Here is an 11,826-nt window from a genome sequence, read left to right on the forward strand (position 1 = left end):
CCTTCCACGCCTGCGTGTTCATGCGCACTAGTGATGACGTCGTAATTAGTATTCACTCCTATATTCATTGGATGGATGGATGCTCTAGTTCCAGATCCTCGGGCACGCCCTGGGTACGGTACACGCTTGCTGTTTACTGGCAAGTCACATTTCCTAGATACCTTGTTGGCTCCACGCATGACAGAAAATGCCCCCATTAAACTGACGAGGAGCGAGACTGCAAAAACATTTCCAGGAATCTACACGGTTTGTTTCCGCCTATAAGTATAGTGTATTCCCCCGAAATAAGACGGGTCAGTTACAACAAAAACAGCAAACTAGTGGAGCTCTTTACAGATGATACAGTGGACAAGCTGCAGCAGGGGCCTATTTCATAGAGCTGCTTACGCACAAAATTTCCTTGCTTGATAAATCAGGTAACTAGCCAAAACTCCATGTGATGTATATTGTTTTGGGATCGTATTTCTGTCTTTTGGTTATCATGACAATCACATAGAGTCTGAACTGGTAACCTTTGTTTTTTTGAGCAAGGTTTTTCACGCTTAAGCAAATTTTGTGCTTAAGCAGCCCTATGAAATTGGCCCGAGGTGCACGCAGAATTCCGATAGTTGTGGCTGCCTTTGCTCGAGTCTTTATAATTGTATTGTGGCCGTCAACCCAACCTTTTTAGTTTTGTATTTGAAAAGAATGTTGCCTAAAATGATGGCTGGTTTTGGCGACCATATTCTCTAGGGAGTATAATTTGGCACCAATCACCGATGTGTAAACCCCGGTCCAATTTCACATGCAGCTGGATTTTTATCATAAAATTATTGTTTCACTATAGCTAGGGCAGAAATTCAACACTTTTATGGTGATTGATAGAAGAACTCTCTTAATTGCATTGATATGTAACATAGGTCAACTCACCAGGAGGTACTACGGAGACATCGGACTTGGCTCAAATACGTTCATTGTGTTTACACACACAACTCACGTATAATTCAGAGGGAAATTACGAACTGCGCATGTCCCCTTTTTAGGGTCATTTGCATGCATAATGAGCGACTTGGGAATTCGTGCCAGGCAAACAGCTGCTTCATTTCATTGAATTTACGTCTTATTTTCACTTTGTGGAAATTAATTCCTCCCCCAAATATTTTCATGGTAAGATAAGGTCTTTTCCTGACGTGTTTTGTGAAAAAAATGAGAAATAGTAGCAGAGTGGTAAAAACTATATTTGTGAAAAGCTCTTTTCGTAAGCGGCAGTTTTTTAAAGTTTTGATGCGATTTTTGAAGGCTCGAAACAAAAGAATTCGAAGTTTTCCTGAGGTTTTCAAAAGTGGGCTGGGGTGAAGAAAGGTGTGAAGGTTTAGATTTGCTGACGGTTTTGTGCTAGATTTTTTCTCTTACCGACCGGATGCGTTTGCATTGCGACCAGCACCTCAGCACCAATTCCGTTCATCCAGCATAATCTTACCGTCGGCCTTGCGAGCGTAAGAATTCAGTGACTTGGGAACAAAAGACGAAAAATACAGTACGTTAACATGAAGATTAATCTGTCATTTTAAAATTGCCAGGAAAATCTTGAAATTCACGGTATATATCCCCAGCTTTACATGTACTGTGCACGCACGAACCACACGTACACCGGCCCCGTCGAAATTTTCATGCACCTTATACGTACAGATTTACGCCGCGGTACGCTTGTAACAGGCCACACTGTACCCGGTAACGTGTACGGTACGTAGCTGGATTGGTTTTGAGCATGTAAAACACGTAGATCGCGCTGCGCAGAAGTATCAAGTATAACTCGTGAAAGTCGAACAAAACAAATCTAGCTACATAGAACTGATTGTATTGTGAAATTGAGATTCTGGCCTGATGTATGGAGTGTCTCACTGTTCTGGGAAAACTTCTAAAATTTAAAAGTTTAGTGAAAAAAAGACCACGTGATCGGTTGAAAATGGAATTTATTTATTATCTTAGCAACCACTTTGAGGCTAAATTTCATATTTATGTAGCATTTCTTTCATGATTCTGTATTGTTTTATTCGGTTTAAGCCTTCTAGAGCACATACTAAGAGTTTCAATGTGATCGTTTTTTAATTTGTGCAAAAGAAATCTTCAAATCGAGAAGGCTCAACAGAGGATTGGCAAGTTGCTAAGGACATTTCCGTATGGTTCACGCCGCGCACTGTCGAAGTCGTTAAAGTAACCAGGAAATATAAATATTTTTATAAGTTTTACTAAAAACCCTTGAATTGCATCTTTGGGATTCAATTAACCTGATTTTAAATTTTTGTTTTGCAATTTTAACCCATATTTTGATGTTTTTTGTTCTATGGCAATGCAATTTACATATTCACGAGCAGAACTATGATGTCATCCAAGGCTCTGAATCTCAATGTTGCACTGATTTGTGCACAGAAAATTCTTTCAGATTCTTTTAACCACTGCTATGGCAGATTTTATTTTCTTTGGCAATTCATTGCTATGTAAGTATATGGCAATAATCCAGCAAAAATCCTTTTCACAGAAATGTTCCCAGATAGCAAATTTGGGATTCACAATTTGAACATGAAAACATACAACCTGAACCATGTCTTCCTGGATTTACATCAAAGCAAAAGCGCCCTCGGTTGTCCAGAAATGCTTGGTCAATTTTTAAAGTTTGAAAAAGTGCACAATTCAGTTCACGTAACTCAAAAAAGATGTCAAACAGACTTCATGCATGGAATAAGAGTACAGAGATACACAAAAAGTGATTCTAAGAAAAATTCATTTCCTGGTTCCTTTAATTTCCACACGTTGAATGGGGGTGAAACATACGTGAACTGGTCATAATCAAAGAATATACCGCGCCTGGTTTGGGTACACGCTCAGCCGACATTTACGCATCATCACCTTCTGTACCCACAGATGCCGCCAAGAGGCGTTTGTAGTCATAAACTGTGGCCATTTTGTATTTCCCAGTGCTATCAAGTATCTTTAAGCAAGAATCAAGCCACTGGGCACGTTGCACAAACGTGACTTCACACGGCCAACTGAGGAGTAGCTGAGCCAAAATATTCCATTGCAATGTCAGCATAAAGCACAAAAATGTTCCGTAAAAAGCACAAAGAAAATAATAAATATACATCAATGTAGGATGAATCCGACGCTGTTATGTATGGGAATAAATGATATTTTATCAACAATTATTGAACCTAGACTGGTCTGGAAGCATTGCCAAATTTCAACTCGCTCACCTAAATCTTTGATATTAACCAAATTTCTGATCGTACCAATGTAGGTTGACAACATTATTGCAAGAGTCAAATACTGAATTGAATACCATTGGAATGAAATCGAAGAGAAACATTGCTTGCGACTAGGTCATTTAACAAATCTGATTAGCGATCAGACAAATTAAGAGTGGCAATTCTCATGACCGTGGCAATCTCTGACCCGTAATGGACAACCAAAAAATCCAGACAAAAGTCTAATAAGATTTCTGAGCGTCTACCGTCAAGAATTACACCACGAAAAATGACCCAGATTAGGAAAGCAAAATGGCGCTGGATGTCCCTTTAATTCCCACAAGAAAGGAAAAAATATTGTTGCCTGACAGTAATCTCATTCGCAATTATTTTTTAGTAATTATCATTTATGCAAGAACTGTTCTATTATTTATTTATTTATTTATTTATACGATGAGCAGGGGCAGATCCAAGAAATTTTTCAGGGAGGGGGTCAGGCTTGTCAGCTTTTTTATGTCAGGTTTTGGTAGGTAACAAGAGGAGACACACCGGTAGATAATAACATGAACTAATTAGTTTGATTTAAAAATGCAGTACATTTTTACTGATACTTTTAAAAACACATCAAACCAGCTATTCAAAACGCTCACCGTGGATAATAACACTTTACGGAATATCATTTGTTACAATAATAGTTATTTCAGTGTTTTAAATTTGTTTTTCTTTTTGCTATGAGAGCAGTGTGTGTGTGGGTGGCTGGGGGGCGTCCACCCTGGGAATCCGTACCTGGCGAAAGCATTTAGTTTTCCTATTTGAACTTGTCAGTGACAGAGACGAGGATATTTTCAGTGATGCTCAGTCAATGCAAGGTGACTTTGAATGGTGTCAAGGCATCCTCCATATAAATCAATCGTCTGACATTTGCGCACTGGTAATTCCATATCGAGGAGACCAAAGCCCTACACATTAGCTGAGATATTCACCGGGCAAGAGACATTCTTCCATAATTCTCCAGGACTTGTCTTCTGTTCGTGGATAAATAAACAAGTTGGTTTTCTATCCTCGGGACGTGCTCTAATTCCGATATCTTAGAGACAGCTGCCTGTGTGATGACACGTGTCGAAGTAGGCCAGCAGTGTTTTGACTATGGAAAATCACATTCACAGATTGCGAGCTTACCCGCCATATCATGACTTAAGAGAATCGTATTATTCATCAGTGACGTTAGTTATAAAAGGATTTACAAGAAGACAGGGAAGACCGATTTCAAGCCACGTCTTTGATAAATTGCGTGATTTCCTGACCAAATGCCTGTGACAGCGATCATGGGTATGGGTATTGGACATGTACATAAGCTTTATCATGTTGCTCCTATAAAAAGTGCATATCGTGTTCAATACGCGAAAGCTTCTGGATTTTGGTCAAAATAAAATATGCCTGCCTCAGGCACATGTTGCATATGACAAATACCTCTGATATCCGATCTTTAGCAAAATTCCTTTTCACAGAGAAATGTTGCTCATTTTCTCAATGTTATTAACAAAAAGGAATTCTGAAAAGCAATGCATTGAAAGTTTTGATCATGTTTTTTGCACACATCAATGCAGCATTGAAAATGGCCTCACAGTTTTTGCTCGTGAATGTATAAACTGGCGTAAGTATAAACAAAAATAACAAACAAACCAATGACAAAACCAACAACAATTACCTTTCAAAATACCTTTTTAAACATCGAAATTGAAGTTCAGAGTAAATGAAACATGATTAAAGGTGCCTTTTCAAGCATTGTAGTTTTTTTCATTAATGACATTGCATGGACTATTATGTGCTAATCATTTGTCGAAGAGTAGCTCTCATCTACAGGCAACAGACTAGCTTGGCAGACCGCTGATTCCATCCCCCACGGTATAAATAATTAGGCAGTAGAATGAACATGCACCGCCTCTCGTTATGTAAATTTATCAAAATGAGGGATGACAAGCGTAAACCTGCATAGTCAGCCGAACAGCGCTCTCACTGAGCCACAGTCAAATTACTTTGAACAAAAGACGAGACAAATTGAGCTCTCACCAGAAGGTGAAATGACCCGACATGAACCCTGTTAACAACATCACTGACACACAGTTGGGGTATGCGTTGCCGTCAACAAGTCGTTGAAGCCCACCAAATGGGCCGGCATCAAACGTTACAATCACCCATAAATAAAAAAGATCGGCCAAAGTAAACCATCATAAAAACGCTTCTTGTGAGGAAGTTCACTAGGCCCGATTCAGCACTCTTTGTGTTTATGAGAGGATCATTGGTCCTGCATAATATTAAAGTGTTAAACTAACATTGTTTCGGCAGTTTAGTGTTAAATCTACTCTTAACAAAACAAGTGTAAATTCATTCTTATGTGGCATTAATATTTCGTCAATGGAAAATCTCCAAATAGCTTGCATGTTGTTTTATTCATCAGATACCATTTTATTTTTATTTCATGAACAGCAAGTTATTATGTAAAACTTTCGATTTTAGCTAACCATGACCTCCAAGGCAAACGTTAGAAAACGGATTTAAATTTACACTGTTGTTTTAGATGACTGTTTTGGACACGATGGAACCATGTTGAAATTGCCTTCATGTATGCACCCATTCTAACATTCCATTTTTTTCAACAGTGACAGGTTATCCTGCCAATGTTTCATGTTCTGTTTTACATAATTGGAACATTCAAACGCAGCAGGGAAAACATGGGAAATTCAAGACGTCTGGCAACAGATAGAAGTGAATCTGTTATGCGAAGCAAATAAATTTATTAATGTTATATTCTGTCAGGATGAAATGGATTTTTTATTCCACTGGTGGCAACAGACGGCACCAGAAACAAGGTATTTACCCTGGAGTCCAGCAGATTATGAATTCACCTTTCTTCTTTCTCCCATTGTAAAATTATCAAAGATAGATATCACTTCATCCGTACCTGATTGTGTCTAATGTCAGAGGGGAACTCTTCTGCTATATTCTCTCAACTCAATGACTTTTCAACTTTCACATTTTAGGCCCATTTCATCTAATCCATCAATTCACCAATGCACCTCATCTTTAATTCATACCGTAAACTGGAAACTGTCACATCGTTACGAAAGTATAATCATAATTCATTAACTATGGATCATTTATTTCGCCTTTTCACTCTGCCTTGCCGGAAGATCGCGTGCGTCTACAGTGTCATGACAGTTTGGGCAAACTCACGTTTTAGTTCATTTCGGTGGCTACATAATTACTCTCTCGCCATACCTGATAGGGCAAATATGTTGTGTCTACTTGTAGCCTGAAATGTAAAGGGGTGTTTATGCTGCGGACTTGGGTACTATGAACGATTAAGACATTTTGTCAGATTTAACAATGGTTATTTTGATACAATATTGTTAGTGGTAACTGTGTAAAACTGTGGCTCAAGCCTTGGGCGTATTGCACTACTGCCGTCGATGCTCTGTATACCTGACAGACAGAGAGTTCATTTGGGTAAATCCTCCGGTGTGCTTCGGACAAAAACTAGCTCTATATAAAGGAATTTCAGATCCAGACCTGAAATGTACAGTGACGGTCGTACTGACGTCAGATTACTTTCAGTTCTGTGTGAAAGTCATTACTTTAATGGACTGGTACTGTGAAATCAGGTTCCGTTGCCCTTTGTGCTTAAAATAATATCACCAGACAGAGTTCCACGTAGAATAACATTCGATTGAAGGTGGTCATCACATGTGCTGTCAGCTTGAACTGTTGGATGTTTGGAGATGATTTACAATAATCCAGGAAATCAGTTCGTGGCACATGACAAGGTGAATCCAGCTTCGGTATAGAATTAGGTCGATCTGGATTACATCTTGCTCATCGGTGGTGCTACCAGAAGCGGTGCATGGGGGGGGGCTTGGCTAGCCCCCTTCCAAAATTTTGTCTAGCCCCCGCCCCCCAAAAGATTGAAAAATTAATATTACATTGGCTACTATTACGTGCCAAATACTTAAAAACGCGCTCTGTCGGTTTAAATTTTTTCCGGATTCCCAAAGTGAAAGAGCAGTAGGCGCTTTATTGAAAGTTAAAAGTTGACGTCACGTGTGAGAGGCCATCCCCAACCTCCAATGGCTCTAAAACCTCACCTGGGTGCTACAATACTGACGTACATTACACAAGTGTACTAAAAAAACTAATGTAAAGCTAGATAAACTTTAATGCATGCTACAAAACCGTCTCATTACACTTACAATCAATATTCAGCTCAGAGGATAAACTTCTTTGTCCACACTGCACATTTCATTTTTCTCACGGTCCTTCTGCATTCATTGCCTCAAGTCGGATAAAAATCCAACCATTCCAATATTCAAGGAAAGCTAAAGATAGCTGTGTTTCTAAAAAGCGTCTGGACCGTGTTGGTATGAACATGGCATATACAGAAAGGTTTGGTTTTGCTAATGTTGGTTAAACACCAAAATAGCCTCGGTAATTGAAATACTATCCGTCATTACCAGTAAGGTCCAGATCAATACTGAAGCATCGCAACTGCTCATGGACCATAGCCACGTTTTGTACTTAAGGGCATTATCGCTTCTACAGTGTCAGTCAGCGGTAAGTCAGACATCTAGGTGACGGTCATGGGCCGGAAAGATAATTGCAATTCCACAGTTTGATTGTCTTGTTATTCATGTATAAATTTGTTTGCCCCTAACAAATGACTTTCAAACAGGCGATGGAAGACCCATGTTTGTTTATTTTGTCTCACTCGTGCCATGTGGAATAGCAACTTTCCTCTTGCTGTCAAAAAGGTCAAGAAATTAATTTCATTTTTGATCGTCATGCTTGTTTTTTTTTCAGTAATGCCCAACAAATCTGTTTCACTAATATCCGTAATTGATAGCATATTATACTGGTACATTCCTAACTCAGTTCACGCTTTTCTTCAAAAGATAGTTTATAACCGAAGTAATTGTTTGCAAGCAAGACGCATGTTCTCAGCTGTCAGTAACGGGCTCAAACAAACGTGACAGGTGCAATCCATATACGCCTCCGTCAACGGAGCTGAAAACAACACTTCCTACACGACCAATCTCCTTCTTTCCCCCGGGAATATTATTTGTGCTGCATCCGGGCATCATTGCTGAAGGGATGACGTCAGCTTCAGTCATACTGTAAGCTGCGAAAATTAGAATTCGTAAAAGATGCGTTGTATTTTAAAATATGCGACCTTATATCTGACAATAATAATGTCGACTGTATATATATACAGTTGAAATTGTGAATACTACAATTTTCAAAAAGCTTACTTTCCTTTTTTCATTCCAGAACTCCGTATAAATCGCTTCTCGTTAGCGTAGATCCTGAACTATATGTTTTTTGGGGGGGTTACTTGCTTTTTGGGGAGGGGGAGTTTGTTAATTGTTTCATGTAAATATGGGAAATTTATCTATATGGACTGGAAGTAAGTGTAATCGCTTTGGTCTACGTCTTATTACGTAGCTCAGTCCATAATTGGAATCACGGTACATTTAGATAAGTTATTTATTAAAAAAATCGATTACATTAACAACAACGGAGGATGACATCTCGGAAGTGTTATTATTTGTACATCAGCAATAATGTAATGCATAATTATATGTCTGCCTCTCTGCAACAAACGGACATAAATTCTTAGGGGCCTGATCCACCCCCCCCCCGATCCGCCCCTGATATAAGAATTACTTTTCGAGGTCAAAACTGGAAAAGTTCGAAAAAGCATTCGGAAAGATATGCGAGTTACCCGACAGGTTGGGAATGGGAGAGGAATTACACTGTGGCATACAAGTGTGTGGAAGTTAAAGATTAAAAGGGAAGACGTTACTGAGGAACAATCAGGAACACTAGGTAGGATTTGTTTCCATTTTTTTTCAATGTTTGAGCTTGTAGCTTCCTGGAGCATTAACAATTTTGATATTTCCTCCGTAGACCCGCAGTCGCCTGAACAAGGTTTACTGAGGTTTCATTTGGACCTTTTTACTGAAAAACTAAATGTACGCCTAATCAGCTTTCTTCATAGTGTGAATTTGAATACTGTCAGGAAAAGCTGTAAATTTCCCGATAAAGCCACAAAGTTTTGCATCTTTTATGGTTTCAGAGGGTAGTGATTGATCAATTGGAAAATTGGAAATGTTCCATGTTTCAACAAAAAGTTAATCGAAAAAAATGGGAAGGTCAAAGCGATTTGTACTTTGGTTTGTCATTTATCAAATCCTAGAAGCAGTTCCTCTTATCCAAGTCTCTTCACCGTGCGTATATTTACTCACTTATACTCAAGGCGACGCCTGTGTAATTAGAACAAACGTTGGCTAATTGATGGATGGCTGGCGCCGGGATTAAAGGGACTTGAAGAGAGCTTAGTGAAAGCATGAGTTGCAGGACGATAAAAGTGCCCAGGCTTCCCGAGGTCTGCAGTGGATGCATGGCGAAAGACAAATCTTTGATTATGGACAAGTAAGCAACATCTGTCTATCCACGTCCGAAAAAACGGGATCTGAATAATAGCTTAGCAACACAGGTGTAAATATACGTAGCAAGCTCATTTTATTGCTAAGAAAACTTGCGCTGAGACTAACGTGGCATTGTATAGTTGGGCCATCCGCCAAGCGATGCAATAATTGTAACATCTAGGCCATCCGCCAAGCGATGCAATAATTGTAACATCTCGGTTTTGCAAAGCACAGAATGGAAATGGAAGATCTGGGAAATCTCGGTGATTAGTTTAACCGTTTTCATCGATAGAATCTCAGTGTCTTCTGAGAATTGTGGCATCTGTCCTCTTCCTTTGATTTGAAGTTTTCTTTTGTATTCTGTATTACAGACAATATCTTGGAATTAAAATGGATTGAAATCTAATAAACATCGTCTGATTTCTCCACAGTTTTAAAAAAGATTGCAAGGTTAGGGTTATGGCTGGGTCAGTGGAAAGTTTAAAAGCAGTTGTTTCTAATGTGATGATATCTTTTCTACATCCATCAATGTACAATGACAGGAAACACAATAATGATTGAATTACAGGAACATAGCATCAGGTCTGGTTATTGTTCAAATTGAAGAGGTACAGAGCATGCCTGACTAGAGTTTTTATCACTTTACAGAGAAAGTTTGCGTGAAGAAAATGAAAATACACGAGCAAAGAGAAACCGTAGTGCACTGTATAAATCTATTTTCACCGTTCATTTCCGAATTCAATCAACTAACCATGCAAGTTGGATGCAATTTATTGTTCAAATTGAAGAGGTACAGAGTATGTCTGACTAGAGTTTTTATCACTTTACAGAGAAATTTTTGAAATCTCTTCGCATGAAGAAAATGAAAATACACGAGCAAAAAGAAACCGTAGTGCACTGCATAAATCTAATTTCACCGTTCATTTCCGAATTTAATCAACTAACTATGCAAGTTGGATGCAATTTTGTTAATTAATGGGTCCATGCAAATGGATGGGATGATATTCATCACGGGCTTCATCTAAGAAACCGCCGACACGTGGTATGGAAAGTATACACATTCATGTATTCGCAGCTACCAAAGTAATTGAAGTGGATCATTTTCACTAGGCTTAAACTGTTGAACATTTTTTTTACATCTTCTTATCATTTTTATCAGAAACTGATATTAAGACATTTTTTCCAAAACATCCTTTTTTCCAGGGTTTAAACTTCTCCTTTTGTCAAATATTGACTTTATGACAGTTTGTCCAAAATACTTTTGAAAAAGGTTGATCTTATGTATCACTAAAATTTTTAACTTTTAGGTTTTCTCGAAAATATTTTTATCAAGGGGTTGACATTATAGTTTTTTGAAAAATCAGTACTTCGCCGGTTTCTTCCAAAAACATCTTTTGCAATGGGTTAGCCTCATGATTTTGATGCAAAAATCAATCTTTCGATAGCTTTTTAAAAAAAAAATTGTAAGGGGTTAGCCTTACCATTTCAATCAAACATCAATATGTCTACAGTTTCCCGTTAATACATAATTTTAAAAGAATTAGCCTGATCATTTTGATCAAAAATCAATATTTGATAGTTTTAGAAAAATTCATTTGCAAGGGGTTAGTTTTATCATTAACATAAAAAAATCGATATTTCGACCGTTTTTGAAATAATTCATTCGCAAGGGGTAGTCATCATTTTGATCAAAATCAGTAATTGGACAATTTTTATAAATAAACATATTTTGACAGTTTTTATGCAAAATTTTATTGCATATTTTATTGCATCATTTTTCTCCAAAATCGACGTTTGTACAGTTTTTGAGAACTATTTTCCAAGGGATTAACTTTTTCATTTCAATAAAATATCAATATTTCGACAATTTTTTGAAAGATGTCTTTTGCAAGGGGTTAGCCTGACCAGTTAAGTCAAAAATCAACATTTCGACAGTTTTGGGAAAATTTCTTATGCAAGGGGTTAGCCTTATGATTTTCATTAAAAAATGGATGTTTCGACAGTTTTTGAAAAGTTTCTTTGGCAAGGGGTTAGCCTGATCGTTCTGATAAAATAATCAATTTTCAACAGTTTTGGGGAAAAAAATTAAACCGGACTGATTAAAAAAAGAATGACACTTCCAC

The sequence above is a fragment of the Acanthaster planci genome, linkage group LG12 (assembly GCF_054643075.1).
Source record: "Acanthaster planci isolate LZ-2023a linkage group LG12, COTS_SCS, whole genome shotgun sequence".
NCBI classification, from domain to species: domain Eukaryota; kingdom Metazoa; phylum Echinodermata; class Asteroidea; order Valvatida; family Acanthasteridae; genus Acanthaster; species Acanthaster planci.